This window comes from Canis lupus, chromosome 11 (genome assembly GCF_011100685.1).
Source record: "Canis lupus familiaris isolate Mischka breed German Shepherd chromosome 11, alternate assembly UU_Cfam_GSD_1.0, whole genome shotgun sequence".
NCBI lineage: Eukaryota > Metazoa > Chordata > Mammalia > Carnivora > Canidae > Canis > Canis lupus.
The window spans coordinates 49923385-49942933 of record NC_049232.1 but is presented as its reverse complement, the minus strand read 5'-3'; the positions used below and the strand labels follow the sequence as shown (position 1 = coordinate 49942933).

The 19549-nt window shown below is 44.5% G+C and overlaps 1 protein-coding gene and 1 long non-coding RNA gene across 3 annotated transcripts in view; one reads left to right on the top strand and one right to left on the bottom strand.

Annotated features, from left to right (window-relative positions):
- ACO1 (aconitase 1) overlaps positions 1-14138 on the bottom strand; it is a 59373-nt gene extending 45235 nt beyond the window's left edge. Inside the window, exons 1-2 of one of the 2 annotated variants that reach the window (XM_038552590.1) lie at positions 14047-14138; positions 11455-11572 (exon numbers count right to left, since the gene is read on the bottom strand). The gene's annotated coding sequence lies outside the window, so the exon portion shown is untranslated. The remainder of the gene's footprint in view (positions 1-11454; positions 11573-14046) is intronic. The other variant, XM_038552588.1, reaches the window with a different exon arrangement.
- A 168-nt stretch (positions 14139-14306) lies between these two features.
- Positions 14307-19549, top strand: part of LOC111097949 — a 128695-nt gene continuing 123452 nt past the window's right edge. Inside the window, exons 1-2 of the long non-coding RNA XR_005366912.1 lie at positions 14307-14435; positions 15140-15252. This is a non-coding gene — a long non-coding RNA (uncharacterized LOC111097949). The remainder of the gene's footprint in view (positions 14436-15139; positions 15253-19549) is intronic.

The following is a 19549-nucleotide window of genomic DNA, read 5'->3' as shown; positions in this document are numbered from 1 at the left end:
AACCCAGTGACACTCAGATGGCCTCCGGAGACCGAATGTTCTCATCTCTGAGGGAGACTTACTGAGCTATTAATGTGGATAAGAACCGGCTCTGTAACCCTGTAGAGGCAAGACAGCCCATCAAATATGATGAAGCCCTCAAATCTTTAGGCAGTTTGACTCCATGCTGAGGTACGTCATGAACCTAGCGGGTTATATAGCAAGGTAAGCGGCCCCTTTAGCTTGAATCACAGGCAAAATCCCCATTCGGATCAGTGGGCTTTGCTACCTGTTACTCTGACTGAACTCCCAAGCCCAGGCAGCAATCCTACAGATGGGTTTTGATATGGGAAATAAAAGCAGAGGAAAAATTATTAAATTTCCTTACTATCTAGGCCCATTAACAAGTCCTTGAAACAGAGTGACCTTCCTCTAGGGACACAGCTGCCTCGATGTTAATACTTAGCTAAGGGCAAAAGGCAATCTTAGTCTGACCTCCCAGGACCCTGTAAGTCTACTTTAACATATAAAACTTCCTTTGGAAATTTCCTTTATCTCTACCCACCCCTATACATGTTGGCAATCATCCTCCAATCATGACCCACGTTATTTATACATCTGAAGGGTCTCATGACTGAGGGTTTACTAAACAATAATAAATGACCTTTCCCAACAATAGATAAGCCCCCCTCAGGATCCTGGAAACCTTGTTTCTAAAGTACCTGGAAGGCTTAAGCTATCCCTAACCCCCTTCCAACTTGAAAGTCTATAATGGGCCAATCCTCATGCCCCTACCTGTTCTGCCCACAGGTCCTGTCCCTGTGCTTTAATAAAACCACCTTTTTGCACCAAAGACATCTCAAGAATTCTTTCTTGGTCATCAGCTTTGAACCCTAACATCTTTCCTACATCAGGTTTTGTCTGGGAGACTGAGTACAGAGCATGGGCAGCACACTGCTAAACCACCCCTCTTGCTAGAACATCTCAGACCATACACCCTGCTGGCAGTGAATGCCACACCATGATGCTTATTTGGCACAGCCAGATTTGTAGAAATGCGTGGAAAGGTCAACAGACTTTAACTAAATGCCAGTGATCACATACGGTAAGATTCATCTCTTCAAGTTACTTTCCAGCCTTTGGAGTATATAAATCCAGTATTTAGCTGCTTCTGTTATCAGGGTTGAATCCCCTCAGGTTACCTTATGATAGAGAAAGAGGCATAGACATGAATGGGCCCCACAACCAACCACATGACTTCCATACACCAGCAGGAAGGAGCAGAGAAGAGTAAGCCTGAGCAGCGGAACTCCTGCCAGTAATGGGGTGGGGAAGATAGAGGTTTTGTTTATTTTTGGGAGTTGGGAGTGTGCATATCAGTTTCCAGGACAGCTTGCATAGTTTTAAAGAGTTTGCAGGTAGTTAGTTAAGAATGGTCTAAAGTGCAGGCAATATATCTGCCAAATTGTTTATTTATTTAAGATTTCTAAAGACACACAGTGGATTTTTAAAATCTCTACAAACAACAGAAATAGGTTTCTTTTGTATTTCATGTGGTTTACCCATCTCTCTTCTCACGTTTTCCTAAATATACCCATCCTGAATTTTCACAGCTTCCAACTCTAAAGTTAATGTCACTACATCTCTAGAGTTCACTTCAGTTCACTATAAGGATTAGCTGTGCTTCGTTTCTTTTCTGCTTAAAGAGAAATTAATTGGCTCCACTTCCCAAACTGACTGTTGTATATCTAAACATCATGCTACTTATAAACAACTTTTTGTCAAAAGTGAGATTCCAAGGATGTCTATGTAAGCATAAATAAGTCTGAGGTCGGAACCATTCAGGCCAGCAAACCATCATGGCTTGAAAACTGGATTTTTTCACAAAGTGGAGAACTAGAAAGATTAGTTCTTTGCTTTATTTGATGTAGTTACATCTGGAAAACCGGAATAACTAAATATTTCTGGATTTTCCCAGAGATGAGGTCACCTCTTTGATCATGTCAGCTATTTGTAAAAGAAATTAAACACACACACACACACTCTTAAATGGGATGCTTATAACTGAAAACATTTTGAATAAAAAGCCCTAAGAATAACTGTCTATTTTGGGACTAGTGCAGAAGGAGGGTCTTGCAGAAAGGAATGGCTTTATAACAATATAACCAAATCTATTAACACAGTTCTCTTGAGCACTAATTATATGCAATGTGCACTCTATGCTGTAAACATGAATAAGACTCTGCCTTCTGTATCAGAAAGTTTTGCCATTACATAGTAACTTGTGGGTTTTCTGCTAAAATTTTAAATTATCAATTTTCATTTATTCTTTTGTGTTAACCTGGACTGGACTGGACAACTGACCAGAAGGCTCCACATAGAGTCCTAGATTTTTAAAAAGAGCTAGAACAGTTTTGAAATGATTGAGCTCCATTTTGAAATGAGCCGTATAACTTTCTGTGCCTCAGTTTCTCAATCTATAACATAAGTTTAGTTGTCCCTAATAGTGAAAAAATTCTATGATTCATTCATTCAAGTATTCAATGCATATTTATATTAATCACCTAACACGCGCCAAGAACTATTTTAGGCAGTGGGGATACACCCAGAAACAAAAGTGACAAAGTTGCCTGCCCTTGCAGTGCTTTCCTGAGGAGGGAGGCAGACTACACAACTCAATAAATATACAAACAGAATGTCAGATGGTGACTAGATCTATGGATAAGCAGGATGAGGGCAGTAGGGACTGTTGGGCTGCAAAGGACATCGGGAGATCAAAGGAGGTCTCACCAATTTGGAGCCACTTGGACCAGAGTCAAGGAAGTGAGGGGACCAGCTATAGACAATCCGGAGGAGGGGTGAGATCATGTGCAAAGGCCCTGAGGTGGTTCTGAGGAAGGCAAGGAGGCCAGAGTAAGATGCTTGACGACAGAAAAGGAGGAGACAAGGTGAGGAAGCAGCAGAATTGGCCACTGTAGGAACTGTGATGAAAGACGAAATACAGGAACGCCTGGGTGGCTCAGCAGTTGAGTGTCTGCCTTTGGCTCAGGGAGTGATCCCGGAATCCGGGATCAAGTCCCACATCAGGCTCCTTGCAGGGAGCCTCCTTCTCCCTCAGCCTATGCCTTTGCTTCTCTCTCTCTCTGTGTCTCTCATGAATAAATCAATAAAATCTTTAAAAAAATAAAGACAAATACCCACCATTTGCTTTGATGTGGATGGAACTGGAGGGTATTATGCTGAGTGAAATAAGTCAATCGGAGAAGGACAAACATGGTCTCATTCATTTGGGGAATATAAAAAATAGTGAAAGGGAATAAAGGGGAAAGGAGAAAAAATGAGTGGGAAATATCAGAAAGGGAGACAGAACATGAGACTCCTACCTCTGGGAAACGAACCAGGGGTGGTGGAAGGGGAGGTGGGCGGGGGGTGGGGGTGACCGGGTGACGGGCACTGAGGGGAGCACTTGATGGGATGAGCACTGGGTGTTATTCTATATGTTGGCAAATTGAACACCAATAAAAAATAAATTAAAAAAAAAAGGAAAACAAACTATAAAGTAGTGTTCTAGCTTTACACTTGGTTTAAATTGCAGATTTCCAACATCGGAATTTGTTATGAAACAAAGTCATGCCGTGAAAATACTAGACTGCATTTAAAAAGTAGCTACTTCCTGATTTCTAACCCTTCTGTTTCCTTGGACTTCATTATTAAGTAACACTGGAAATTTTTAGGATGTAACACAAAAATGATCATGACTCACTCGGCAGATGTATGCAGCCACTGCCAAAGGCCACAGTCAAGATTTGAGGGACAGGGGCCATGGCCACCACACTGTCTGACTGGACATCTCCTGTCTCATTAAGACTCCCAGTTCCAGGCTGGCTAGCCAAGACAGCAATTGCCAAAAGAGAAAGGCTTACCCGACACATCCTTTAAGCTCATTTTAAGCTAACTGCAGTAGCACACACTCAGAAGAACAGAAATAGTTTTAATTTTGGATATCACTGTGGGCTAATAAAGCAGTTTCACGAAAAGTCTCATGAACTTCAGAATTTATAATTCTAGAGATGCACCGAGAAAAGAAAGTCATCGTGGGGCCAGAAAGGAAAGGAAGAAACAGGGCAGGGCTCCCGCAAGCATCCTGACTCAGTCCTTGGCTCCTTCTCAGAATGTGGGTCCCTGACCCTGCAGCAACCCACAGTTATCGGTGGGACTTCAAAAATGACACTTGCAGACACCACAGAAATGACATCTGCACAACCACGTCCTATTGCATCTAGCTTTTGAGAGCAGGAAGAGTGGGGTAGGAGCAGACAACTGTGTTAAAAGCATTATGTAATAGGCCTAATCAATATCCACTGTTTAAGAAAACTGCATGATTTCCTCAAGCTTCTGAACTAATTTTGTAGATGCTTGGTAGTGAACTTTTCTAACTCGAATTTGAGGAATTAGAAACAGCATCACCACGAAAGACAGGGTGTCAGGCTGCCAGGGTCTCATAGGGCAGCATTTATCTCCACGAAATCACCAAGTTTCTGAGATCATCTATCCCCACCCACCTCAGAATTGCTGGGACTGGATAGAAGGATGACTCATGCTAGTAGAGCTCCCAGACGCTTGATGTATAAACCCATTAGTTACTGATTTTCCAAAAGAAAGGTAACTGCTGGGAGGACCCAGTGTTCCTGTGTTGCGAGCACCAGGTTCTTCTCCCATGGCAGTATGGCGACATGGTTAGGAGCTGGATATCTAAAATTAGACTGCAAGCTTGCTGAGAGGGATAATGGACTGGAATTCAAAATCCAGTCCCATCAGATTCCAGAGCCTACCTGTGAAGCAGCACTGGCGGAGTTCCATCTCAGCGGCTCACACAGTGACATGGCATATGCAACTGCCACTTCATTGCATCATAGATGTGACAAGTAATGAAACAGCACTAAACATATCTGGTACTAAGCCTCTCTGGATGGTCTAAGAGAAGGGATGTAGGTTCATATCTTACATGTGACATTTATAAACCACTGGGATAAAGGGATACCCAGTCACACACAGACTGGGTAGTAGCTAATGACAGTATCATAAGACCCATGCTACAGCAGTGGTGATGATGACAGAGAATCCTCTAGGGAGAGCAGCTAATCCAGCCTGGGACTGGGGGCAGGAAGGCCTCCGGGGCAGATAACACCATCTATGCGCCTCCCAGAACTACATTGAGGGAGTCATGAAAAAATATTCTGGGCAGAGAAAAGAGCACAAGTGAAAGAAGGCATGAAAGTGTGACCCTGTGGGAGCCATAAAGGATCCCCAGGTGGATCAAGTACATAGGATGCATGTGGGAAGAGCTAGGAGAGGAGGGAAGCGGGAAGGGCAGGGTCTACATCCTCAGAGGCTTCACAACAAGGTTCAGATAGACCCTGAGGACAGGAGGCACCATTAATGAATTCTAGGCTGAACTTTTAAATACCTGATTTGATTTTCTGAGAAAACTCGGGAGTCACAGTGCCTGACTCAGGGGGAGGATGCTGACTGGTGTTGTGGAGGCAGGTTATAGTGCTATTACAGTCACCGAGTCAGAAAAAAAGGTCAGAGGCAATAGATGCCAGTGAGAGTTAAGGCACAATGGACTGAGGATGAGAGATGAAGAAGAGGTGTAGGACAGCTCCTTACATGCCTCATTTGGGCCAACTGACAGAGCCAATGACTGAGAATGGAGTCATGATATTGATTTTTGCTATGGTGACTTTGGGATGAAGATGCCCAGCAGGCAGCTGGGTCTGGAGCTTGGGAGCGCTAGGTTGAGAAAGTTCAGAAGAACGGCAGCAATGCGTTGGCACTATGCCATGAGTGCTAAATCAGTTCATAAGCACAAAGCTGGCAACATGTGCTGAGTGCCACTGGGATGCCAGCCACCTCGGCCACGTTGTCTAACGTGTGATCCATTAGCGACCCTATGAGAAAGGCATCACCATCCCATCTTACAGGTAGGAAGACTGAGGATTAGAGGCATTCAGTAACCTGCCCAGGGCTTGTGGCTGGTTAAGTGGCCAACCTTGGAGTCAAACCCAGGCCCGGAATACAAAAACCCAAATTAACCAAATAGATTTAAAAACTGAAATCTCATATTAAAACAATCTTCACACTCTAAGGTACATATATTAAGACTAGAGGATCAACCTCTATTTCTCCTAAAATATCCTTGATTTTGGCAAAATCTGCATGATAGTTAACTTTGAAAGGATTAGTTGATGTCTGTAATACAGACAATGCCAGCCTTTAAAATGCAACTGATCATGCACCAGGGGGACTCAGTCAGGTAAGGGTCCAACTTTTGATCTTTGCTCAGGTCTTGATCTCAGGGTTGGGGTTCAAGCCCCATGTTGGGTTCCATGCTGGATGTGGAGCCTCCTTAAAAAAAAAAAATGGAACTGATTCCTTCACGTAGCAAATAAGGCTTTTATGAAACTTACCACTCTTAAAACCATCCTGAGGCTGGTCTTCATCTCCCTACTACTACAGAACTGTTTCAGTGACTCTTCTAGCATAGCTCTTGCATATAGCAGACTGTCAGCAATGATTTATTCATCTCTCCTCTTCTCAGCCAAAAATTCAGACCTGGTGATCATGTAGGAGGATACTACTCTTAGACTGTCAAACCTCCTTAATGAACAAGGTATATGTTGCTTTGTAATTTTATAATAACGGTCATAAAAGGATGATGAGGATAAGGAATAATTAAGTCTTCCATACACATCTGTTTGAGCGAGAGATCAGGCAAGTTACATTATCCAGAGAGGGGCTTGCCCAGAGTTCTCAAGTCAGGAAAAGACAATGAGAGAGAACCACATCAGCATTTATGCAAAAGAGCCTAGCTAATTCATCAGAAGGTGGATTAATTCTTACAACAAAAGACTGAGGGAGAACATAAGGAATCTGAGAGACGATGATTGGTTCAGAAAGTATGAGATCACTTTAGTAGTTCTTTGGCATTAAAAGATACATACTTACCTCAACAACCTGGTCTGTCTCCCAAAGACATACACTATTGAAAAAGTTTCCTATCTTTGCATGTTTGCAATATCTAACCCCAAAGCCCTTTGGTTTCCAATTCACATTTAAAACAGAGTCCAGCACTTATTGCCTTAGGCAAGATACCTTCCATCTCCCTAACCCTACATTTACTTCTTTGCAGATTTAAAGTAACAATACCTGCCCTGCCCTGCCCTGCCCTGCCCTGCTCACCAGGGCTGCTGTGATAAACATGGGAATAGGCAAAAGCAGTGTACACTGGGAACTCTATACCTGTGAGCTACCATTATTCATGAGATTGATATCAACTTGCTTCATGGGGCATGTGGGTCCTACGTGTAGCCTATTTTTTTACTAAAGATGTAAATCTACATTTTAAAATACAATGGATATTCTAAAACTGGAGTAAAAAAATATTTTAAAACCAGAGAAGAGCTATAGGCTCTTCATATATATATGAAAAAGTGACAACAGACCGTTAATACAAATTATTTTACTCAAAAAAAGTTGCCTTTCTGTATTGGCTCAAATTGAAAATTCTTTTCATCAACAATTCTTTAAAATCTTTGAAAATCCCTACAGATGAGGGAGCCTGGGTGGCTCAGTTGGTTAAACCTCAGACTCTTGATTTTGATTCAGGTCATGATCTCAGGGTCCTGGGGTGGAGCCCCACATTGTAGAGTCTGCTTATCCCTCTCTCTGCTCCTCCCCCTGCTCATGTGTGTGCTCTCTCTCTCAAATAAGTAAAATCTGTTAAAAAATCAAATCAAATCAAATCTTTGCAGGTGAGATAAAATGTTCTTGGTCCTAGGCTATATCTCAACATTTTTCTTTTAATGTGATGAGTTTCTTTTATAATAAAAAATTTTCATCAATGAATTTCAGTCAAATTAATTTAGCATACATTTCTGAGTGTTTCTCTGCATTGAGCATTGCTAAGTACCACTGAAGAGAGGGAGATCAGGAAAACACTCCTTATTTTATAAGAACAGTACCATCGAGCAAGGAGACTACGATAAGCACACAGATAACTATAGTATGATAAGGGTCATAAGGAAGATCTCTGGGGCACCTCAGTCAGTGGCTTCAGTGGTTGGGCACCTGCCTTTACATTGGGCTTCCCACAGGGAGCCTGCTTCTCCCTCTGCCTGTGTCTCTGCTTCTCTCTCTATGTCTCTCATGAATAAATAAAATCTTAAAGAAAAAAAAAAGGAAGATATCTGGAAAGAGATAGCTACCGCCAGGGGAATTGAGAAAGGCTATAGAAAGAATTGGGAGAAGGAATGAGGGCAGATGGCTTTCGACTCTTAGGCAGAGAGAAGGATGAATGCAAGAGCAGGGAAGCAGGACAACAAGCAAGTCCGCAAGGGCTGTGCAGGTGTTCAACTGGGCTAACATAAGGGTAGAATATAAAGATTTTTGCCCCAGCATCAGTGCATGCTTTTTACTAAAAAGACACAATAAAGAATAATTTTTTGTTACTTTATACAGTTGAAAAGAAGATGCTAACTCCTGGAAGAGGGAAAAAAAGAAGTGAATTTGGGGAAAGGTATAGATGAAACACAATTGGCCAAATGTTCATAATTGCTGAAGCTGGTGGTGTATACTCTTTGTATGTCTGAAATTTTCCATTAAAATTAGCTAAAAAAGAGGGGCACCTGAGTGGCTTAGCTGGTTAAGTGTCTGACTTTTGATCTCAGCCCAGGTCTTGATCTCAGGGTTTTGAGTTCAAGCCCCACCCCCCCCACCCCCAAGCTAAAAAAGAAACGAAGGCCACTCAATCTAGGAAGATGGTCAGCTGATAGCCTCTCAGGTAATGGCACTGATCCTATGAACTTTCTAACCTGTGGGTCAACTGGAGGGAGGAGGGGCTGAAGTTGGAGCCAACTCCACAGGGAAGGGGACAAGGCACAATGTGACTACGGTCTGTCAGCCTGCCCATTTTCGGTTCCCCATTGCCTCTTGCCCCATACTTATTTCTCTCCTTCCCACTGGGAGAAAGGGAGCACGCAGGGGTCAGGAGTAACTGAGTCTAAGAGAAATGAAGGCAACTGGGTTGTCCCCCATGTACAAGTAACTGGGTGATTGTTTTCAGTCTTATCAAATTTAATAGGTGTTCAAATTTAGTGAGTCTATCAAATTTAATATGTGTTTAATACGTGCTAGAAAATACTGATAAGCAAAGTGAAGAAAATGAAAAAACCAACTGTACCCCACCACCAAGAGAAAACTATTCAGTGTTTGGCATATCCTTCACCTTTGTCCATATGCGCACACGTGTGTGTGTACACAGGCTTTCTCCATAAAAACAGGGGCACAGAAAAATAGTCTTTGGTAACACGGTTTTAAGTGTAAAAGCTGTACTTCATGATATTTCATGAAACAATATTTTACAACACTAGTTTAAGGGCCACATAATAGTCTATTAAAGAATAGTAATCTTGTACCCTTGGACAGGTGGTTCAGTTGTTTAATAAAATGGTTTGATCTGGCCTTTCTCCCAGTATTATTTTGAATTAATATATACTAGTATATACACTAGTTCAGAATTGTGATATGCCACTTAAAATAATTTATTAGGGGAGAAGGGGTGGTGGTAACATTCTTACCAGAAATAATCCTATTTTCCTTTAAGAAGTATAGGTTGTTGGGATTTTCGTTTTTTTGTTTTATTTTTGGTTGTAAAAGCAATACATGAATTTGCAGGGTAGGCAAACACACAGTATTACAAAGAGTAATAAGTAATAATTCCCATCTTTCTTCAACCCCATTTCACTGCCTAGAACTGACTACTGGTAATAGCTTGGCATCTCTGTCTTCCAAACATTCATAAGGCTATTTTAAATACATGGAAAAATCCTCACACAGCCACATATCTTAGGTACATATGTAGGTATACAAACATGGACGTATACCTATATACAATGTACATGTACAGTGTATATAATATAAATACATATAATGAGGATTTCCTTTTTTTTTAACGCTTTTGCCCATCTCCCTGGAATCAGAATAGCTAATAGAAGCACCACTGATTCCTGCAGAACATCAAAAATTCACATGCTGACTTAGTCTGCCCAGCATAATGTCTGAGATGGCTCCTGAGAGGCAGCTGGGAATAAATATACCCTCCCCTACTCACCATCCATGGTTGTGTCCTCAACATGTGAACATTCTTGGCCTTTATTTAAACAACCTACTATGGATTCTTTTTCAATCAATTCCAAATACTTTGCAGTTGCCACTTCTAGCTATAACCGTCTTCAAGTATCAAATCTGTGGTATTTATGGATAAAGTTCTATAGAAGTCCTTTTCCATGCAATTACCTCCTAGAAGCCCAGATCCTGTTCTGACATTCTAAGATAGGTCTGCAAACTATGGCCTAGCCCCTGTTTTTGTAAATAAAGTTTTATTGGAACCCAGCTGTGCCCATTCATTTGCATACTGTCTCTGGTTGTTTTCACACTACAATAGCAGAGCTGAATAGCTGCAACTACTGTAAGCCCACAAAGCCTAAAGAAAAGTTTGCTGATTCATGTTCTAGGATATGGTAAAAAAATCAGACTTTTTTCCCTATCCAAAGTTCTGGAGGAATTGAATCACATACCCCATATTCAATGTCTTTGTCCAGGCTAGAGAGTTTATTTTTTGTTATTATTATTTTTAAAGATATTTACTTATTTGAGAGAGAAGGTGTGCACAAGTGGTGGGGGGGGGTGGGTAGAGGGAGAGGGAGAAGCAGGCTCCCTGCTGAGCCAGAAGCGCAAGGAAGGACTCCAATTCCAGGACCTAGAGACCATATAAGTCAGAGGTTTAACTGACTGAGCCACCCCAGCACACCTAAAGAGTTTATTTTTTAAAAAAAACAGGTGACCCTTGAACAACAGGGGTTTGAACTGCATGGGTCCACCTATCTAAAAATAGTTTTCAATAAAGTATAGTAAAGTAAATGTATTTTCCTTATGATTTTCTTCACATTTTATTTTCTCTAGCTTTATTAGAAGAATGCAGCATACACATATAATATACAAAACATGCACTAGTTGTTTATATTTTTGGTAAGGCTTCTGATCAGCAGTGCAGTAGGCTATCAGCAGTTAAGTTCTGGGGGAAATCAAAAGTTGTACTTGGATTTTCTACTGCGCAGGCGGTCAGTATCCCTAACCTTCAGGTTGTTCAAAGGTAAACTATACAAACCCTGGCTCTGACAGTAACAATGATGTGGTGGTAAATGTTTAACCACTTGCTCTCTGGGGTGGGGGAGCCCTGGATTATACACCATTTGCTGATTTCCATGGCATGAATAGTCTCATAATGGTTAACTTCAAGCTAAAAAAAATGTGATGCCATTGAACATGGAGTTGGGAAGAGAGGCACACAAATGCTAGTGCAAAGTTGTTCAGTAAACCACTGACTCCTTGGACATCAGTGGCCCAAACACCTACTTTAAAGATGAAGACACCGAGGCCCAGATAAGTGTCTTGCCCAAGACTGTCCCAGTGACTGGACTCAGGCTGGAGCTCCTTTCCAGTAGTCTGGCTGCCCCCCAGGGAGTCACTTCCTCTGTAAAAGGAAAAACAGAAGAAGGAAGGCATAGGAAGTTCTTTGCTAGGCACATGGCAATAAATGTTGATTTTATCATTATCTTCACGGTTTGGGACTGTGTCTTTCTCAGCATGTGCTTTGAAGAACATGTCTGGTAGGGGTAGTGTTCTTTGCACAGGACCAGGTCTCACGTGAACACTCAACAGTGGACTGTCTTCTTTAACCAGCAGGCACCTAAGCTACCAGACTATAAACTCCAGAAGGACAGGGACTGCTTCTGTTTGTGCTCACTACTTTCCCCCAGTATCCAATACAGAACTGGGCGCTTGGTAGACCCGTCAATAAATATGTACTGAAGGGATAAAGGAATGAGATCCCACCATCAAAGTGGAGCTTTACTCCAAGAACACAGCAGGTGTGCAAAGGTTACACCCCATTCCCTTCTCACATCTGTGGCCAGGGCAGCAACAGATGACTGTGTTTGCAATATTTCTCAACTATCAGCTCCAGCCCAAGCTGCTTCAGCAGGACAGGAGAGGCTCTGTGGATGCAGGAGCAAAAGGGAGGGCCAAGTTAGGGAATCATTTTCCTCTGGTATATATATGTATGTAATTTCTATCTGGAACTTGTTTTAACAAAGCATGAAGCCAAGAATATAAACCAGTGAGGGATCCCACTTATCACACTCCAGGATGAAGAACATTGCTTTCTGGTAGGGCCTGAGGCAGGGCTATTCCAGGTGGCACACTTCTAATACTGGAAAGTGAAAGAGCACCAAGATTGGGGAATCCTAATAGCCCAATAAACTCAAGGCAACCCAAGTACAAACAGCAATGAACCCGTAGGAAAGGAAGGCAATGATCTTTTGGAAATGACTTTTTGACTACTTGGTAACTCTTGCACAAAACCCTACACACTTGGCATGGTACTCTTGGTTACTCCTCTGAACCCACAGGTCCTGTTTGCCACATCACTGCCGCCGCAATCCGGGTGCACGGATAGATCAACTCTGTGGGCATAGAAACTACCGAAGCCATCTGTGAGCCTTGCTGAGTTTTCAGAAGGCCACTGGGGCTCATCATCTCTTATGGAGGGGACCTAGTACATAGTTTCCAAGGCAAGATCAAGCTTGGCTCCAAATTCCAGAGGCTAACATTGTCCATGCATAGGGCGGTATGTGTTTCCATTTAGAGCAAGCATCCCAAACAAGAAGCAGGGCCAATGACTTAAGTCTCCAAAGCATTTCCTACACCAGTAGTTTCCAAAGTGTGGTGCAGGAACCCTAGATATCCACAAGGTCAAAACAACTTTCATAATAATACCAAGATGCAATTTGCCTTTTTCCCTGTCACCTGTCCAGAAGTATACAGTGGATACTTCTGACGTGTGTACATGATGTGATATTGCAAGACTTGAACGCAGATATAAGAATCCAGCTGCCTTCCGTTAAAACTGACATTAAAGAGACTCGCAAAAATATAAAACAAGGCCCCTCTCCTCGCTAACACCGTTTTGGAAAATATGGATATTTTCGTAAAATGTTAATATATAATAAGTCCGCTATCTAAAAAATGATTAAATATAGTAAAATTTTGATTTATATATACATATATATAAGTTTCCTTTTTTAAAGATTTTATTTGTTTATTCACGAGAGACACAGAGAGAGAGAGGCAGAGACACAGGCAGAGGAAGAAGCAGGCTCCATGCAGGGAGCCCGATGCGGGATTCGATCCGAGGACTCTGTGGGACGAAGGCAGGCGCTCAACCGCTGAGCCACCCAGGGGTCCCTATACCGTAAATTAAAAAAAAAATAAATATAACCCGCATAAACAAAAGCTCCTTGGTATGTGAATCTTTAAGCGTGCAAAGGGGTTGCTGAGCCCCCCAAAAGTTTGAGAACTGCTGTCCTAAAGGCTGTGAGGAGGGTTCCGGGCTTGCAGAACGACGTGCCACCCTGAGGTCTGGCTGACTTGGGCAAGGCAGCCCACGCTCCTTCCGGGATCTCTGCCCCCCACCCCCCCACGGCCCCCCACGGCCCCCCACGGCCCCCCACGGCCCCCCGACCACCGGCGCCGACTCCCCGCCTGCGGGCTCTGGGCGCGCGTGTCCCTCTCCCGCCCGCGCGCGCGGGGGCAGCCCGGTGGGGTCAGGACTCGCGGGGGCGGCCCGGGAGCCCGGGAGCCCGGGAGCGGGCTCGGGGAGGCCCACCTCGGGGGGCTCTGGCCGCACGCACGGTGACCGCAGGGGGACGAGGAGAGCCATTTCCAGTCCCTGCGCCCGGGCCCCCGCGCGGCACAGGCAGCAGCCGGGCGGAGGGGGCAGCGCCCGGGACGCAGCCCCCGGTTCTCCCCGGGGCCTTCCCCGGCCTCTCCCGGCCCCGGGCCCCGGGCCCCGGCCCCCGCGCACCGCGGTGCCGCCGGGGAAGGAGCTCGCGGAGGCGGCCGGCGCCCACTGCCCCGGGCCAAGGCATCTGCCGGGCGGGTACTCACCCCGAAGGCACAGCCGCGGCCTCGCGGGCGGGCGCCGAGTGCCGGGCGCGCTCCAGTCGCCGCGCGGGTGCAGGGGCCGCCGCCTCCGCGCCCCTCCCCCTCGGCCCCGGGGCCGCCGGCCGGTGGGCGGGGCAGGGGCGGGGCGGGGCGGGGCGGGGCGGGGCCGCGGCCGAGAGGCGGGGCGGAGTCTGCCCCGGGTGCCCCCGCCCCCCGGCCCGAGCGCCCTCGCCTGGGCCGGGGCCGGGGGGGTGGCGGGAGGCGGCGGCCAAGGGCTCGGCGGCAGGAAGCGGACGCTCGCCGGCTCCGGCCCTCGGCTCTGCGGGCCCACGGGGGGCGCGGGTGACTTTTGCCCGCCGTGAAGGGTGTGACTGCCCGGCTCGTGCTAGGAGGTGCGCCGAAGGGGTGGGGAACAAATGCGGTCGTTGTTCCTTTTTGCTTTTTTTATTTTTAAATATAGATTTTATTTATTTATTCATGAGACACAGAGAGAGAGAGAGAGAGAGAGAGAGGCAGAGACACAGGCAGAGGGAGGAGCAGGCTCCACGCAGGGAGCCCGATGCGGGACTCGAACCTGGGACCCCAGGATCCCGCCCCGGGCCGAAGGCGGCGCTAAACCGCTGAGCCACCGAGCTGTCCTTTTTCGCTTTTAAAAATGATCTGGAAAAATAAAAATAAAAAATAAAAAAAATAAAAATGATCTGGCCTCTGGGTGACGGGCACTGAGGGGGGCACTTGATGGGATGAGCACTGAGTGATATGCTACATATTGGCAAATTGAACTCCAATTAAAAAATAATAATAAAATAAAATATAAGTCTGGCCCTAAAGGTAGAAGCTTCATTCTTTGGCTGCTCCGGTTCGTGCGGTCACATGCCCCTCTCTCTACCCACCGCCCTGTGCCCCCTTCCGTCCCCTCGTATCCACCTCCGACCCCTACCCCGCCTTCATTCTTTGCAAAACGTGCCACATGGGCGTCATCGGAATCACGCTGACATAATAGGACTTCGGCGTTTCCATGGTTATGAATGCAAAGTCTCTAATGTAAAAAAAAAAAAAAATTTTTTTTAACGTGTGACAACATTTTATAATGCAGGATGTTCTCCGGTGGAAAATCAGAGAAATGAATGAGAGTTGACACTGAGTGGGCCTTCTTCACAATACCTGCTTTTGACTGGTTGGTTTGAGTTGCAGTCTTCCTAAGCCAATGTGAGTAGAAAGAAATGATTAGATCTTTCTAGATCAAGGGTGGTGGGATTTTCCTGCCAACTTATATGGAAAGGTACGGTGTTTTTCTATCCAGAGCATTTGAATAAAGCTTATAGGATGAATAGCTAATAGCTAATACCAGTGCTCACTGCTACCAGTTAGTTACTATTCTGCTCCTCTTGTAGGGTCCTATGGTTGAATCCTTACCTGTCTTTTTTTCTTTTTCTTTTTTTTTTTTTTTTAAGGATCCTATTTATTCATTCATGAGAGACACACAGAGAGAGAGAGAGAGAGGCAGAGAGAGGCAGAGACACAGGCAGAGGGAGAAGTAGGCTTCATGCAGGGAGCCCAATGTGGGATTAGATCCCAGAGCCGGGGATCACACCCAGAGCCAAAGGCGGACGCTCAACCTCTGAGCCACCCAGGCATCCCCTTACCTGTCTTATTTAATTCAACTCTTTCATCTGTCCTGTGAAGTGAAGAATATTACCGCATTTTGCAGATATGAAATGCCCCACAGCTGGGGTTCAGTCCTCATGCCTGTATCCCGAGGCTATACTTTCCTCGTCAAGTTATGCAGCTATCCCAATTTTATTTAATTTTTAAATAAAAGGATTATATTCAAATCTGAAAGATGACGAGAAGACTTTTTCCCCACATACTTCCTAAATTCACATTCATTCATTCTTCTTATGCACATTCATTGAACAAACTTTCCTTGAGTGTCTACCACATGCCAGAAATTCACCACAAACTCTGAAAAATAATAATAGAGTTCCCTTGGAAGTTAGGGATAATATTCAATGATAACAGACATACAATATGGTAATTGGTAATTCTTGACAGAAAATGATGAAATCAAAACTCTAAAGGGAATTGGAATTAGTAAACACTGGCTGAGGGTAAGGGCTCATATGAATCCCAGTGTTCCACCTCACAACTGAAGACCTAAGAAAGACCACTCAGAAGCAGTGGAGGTCACCAAGGGCTGACAAGAGTCTAGAATAAAAGGAGAAAGTCACAGGGACAGCTCTCAGCTCAAAGCAAGGAAGAGCTTTATCACCTTCCCAGGAGGCCTCATGGCTAGTGAGGGGGTGGGGGTGTGCATCCATTAGCAAGATGTGTTTAGATTCCTCAGACTCAGCAGAGATTCCACTCCTGACTTAATGAATCAACATTCTAGGTGGTAGGGGACACAGGAGGTATCATAAAAGCCTCAAAGAAGTTATTTTTTGGGTCTGGGAACACTTCAAAGTTTTTCCACTGAAGTTAATGGTAATTGCTTCTTTGCTTTCTGCCATTTGGGTTTCATAGGATCACTCTGCTTTTGGAGAGCAGGAAATACCTGTAGTACCCACGTCACTTGGCTCTGTTGCCCTCAGGAAAGTCACCAGTGACCTGCAGATTGCAAATCCACTGGCCTGTCTTCTGTTCTTGTCCTCACTGACTGCTCTATGTTATTTGACCCTGGTGACTAGTCTTTCCTTGAAATTTTAACGATCTTTTGGCTTTAGAGCCTGTGGCTCTCATGATCACCTCTTCTGTCTTTGATCCCTCTTTCATAGGTTCTTTCACTGCACTCTTTCTCCTCTTGCTTTACATATATGACTTCATATACTGCTGAGTTTTTCTTCAGTTATTTTCTCTTTATGCAAACTCTGTGCCACCTCTCACATTCTGCTACGTGTCTGTTGCTGTCTTAACCCTCTTCAGATCTCCACGTGCTTTATTGCCAGCCATTTGTGGAGTATCACCACTTGGATATTCCAAAGGCATCTGCCATTCTTCACATCTAAAATGGGAATTTAGGGCAGCCCAGGTGACTTAGTGGTTTAGCGCCACCTTTGGCCCAGGGTGTGATCCTGGAGACCCAGGATCAAGTCCTGCGTCGTGCTCCCTGCATGGAGCCTGCTTCTCTCTCTGCCTCTCTCTCTCTCTCTCTCTCTCTCTTTCTCTCTCTCTGTGTGTCTCTCATGAATGAATAAATAAAATCTTAAAAAAATAAAAAATAATAAAATGGGAATTTAGTGGGATGCTTGGGTGGCTCAGAGGTTGAGGATCTGCCTTTGGCTCAGGGCATGATCCTGGTGTCCTGGGATTGAGTCCTGAGATCAAGTCCCACATTGGCCTCCCTTCAGGGAGCCTGCTTCTCCCTCTGCCTATGTCCCCGCCTCTCTCTGTGTGTGTCTCTCATGAATAAATAAATAAAATATTTTAAAAATATATAAAATGGGAATTTAGTGTCTTCTCATACCATCAATCTGTCTCCTCTTTCCCATCGAGCTTCCTCATTCTGAATTTCACTTCTTGAATTTGGATCTCATGGTGCATTGAGAAAGCTAAACATATAAGGGGTGTAGAACCATATCGCTGCTTATATCTGTCATGGCACAAAAGACTCTGCAAGTGGCCTAGAGGAGTATGTATACTTTATATACCTTCTGAGAAGAAGTCATCCAGATGTGGAGCTGCTCAGGCAGCGCAGATCACTCCAGGGGCTAGTGGCAGAAGGGCGCTCAGTTGAGGCAGGTGTACTGTTCTAGCAGTCTCATCTGCCAGAAGCTACTGCTGCCGGAAGAAGAACCACGAGGATGTGGCTAGAGACCTATTATGCTCTGAGGAATGCTTTATTCTACTCCACACTGACTGCAGTTACTTGTATGAACTGAACTTCCTCAGTTTATAGAAAGGTCCTAAACACTGTACCCAACCAGCTTTATCCTGCTTTTCAAGTTATAATGCACTTGCACACATATTATTTAATCAAAAGGAAATGGTGTCAGAGAAAGGCAGTCTGAGAGCATATTTCTCAAATCTCCTGGACCATTGAAAACAGGCTTTCATGTGCTGTTCTCTTGGAGAGACTGAGTTTGAGAGCCTGACCACCTTTTGAGAAACACCAGTGGTGGTTCCCAAACTTTCCTGGAATCACCAGAGGGCACTTACTAAGAACACTGCCTCCTAGGACACCTGAATGGCTCAGCTGGTTAAGTGTGTGACTCTTGATTTCAGTTCAGGTCATGATCTCAGGGTTCTGAGATCAAGCCCTGCGTGAGGCTCCATGCTGGGTATGGAACCTGCTTAAGGGTCTCTCTCTCTCTCCTTCTTCCTCTGCCCCTCTGCCCCAAAAGAATACTGCTTCTTGGGCAGCCTGGGTGGCTCAGCAGTTTAGCGCTGCCTTCAGCCCAGGGCGTGATCCTGGAGACCCAGGATCTAGTCCCATGTCCGACTCCCTGCATGGAGCCTGCTTTTCCCTCTGCCTCTCTCTGTATCTCTCTGTGTGTCTCTCATGAATAAATAATCTTAAAAAAAAAAAAAAAAAAAGGAATACTGCTTCTTGTGTCTCCCACCACCTAGAATGTTGATTCATTAGGTCAGGGGTGGGATCTGTGCTCAGAGTATGAGGAATCCAAACACTACAGGTGATTCTGTTCTAGGATGTCCACAGATTGGCACCAGGGAGCCGGTGTCTGAAATATATGTTCCATGAGGACAAGACAATGTCAGTTTGTTCATCACCCATAACACAGAGTCTGGAACATAGTAGGTGTTCAATATAAGTTTGTTGATTCTAACTTACTGTGACTTTCTTCCTGCCCCCTACTCTACTACCCTTCGTTCCATGTTCTAAAGCCTGGCACGGAGGGGCAACATTATTTGGTAATGAATGAAGTATTACGTGATCCTTCCTGAGATTCTTGTTTGAGGGAACTCTAGAATACCTGGGCTCATCAGTGAAAGCATGTCTTCCTCAGACTAGAGGAAGTTTGAAATAACTGTTTTCCATTCCTTTAAAATATGCTGTATTCATAATAAAGACAGTGCTTAGCCTCATTTTGGCCCCCCCACAAATATCTGACTTCCAACCCCCCTTCTGCACCTGTCATATACTTAATTTTTGTGTTCTCTTTCTTACTGCCTACTCCTCAGTACCTGACTCCTTGAGCTGCCTTCCCAAGGAACCAGGAACAGCTGGCCATCTGCTTTATGGTTAAACACCATCCCCCTCAACGTAACTAGTGATAAAAGCCAAATGTGATCAAATGTCCCATTGAATCTTCACAACAACCGTTTGAGGCTCGTGACACTGTTACCATTTCACAGATAAGGAAACTGAGATTCAGAGGATTTTTATAACTTACTTCAGGTCACCTAACTGGCAAATTGTGATGCTGGAGTTTGAACAAAGGCTGGTTAAATTCCAGAGCTTGTGCTTTCAACCTTCAGGCAATGAAGTATAACTTTATATGAGATCATCAGATGCTCTGAGGTTATAAATTATTTTTTGCAGAAAAGA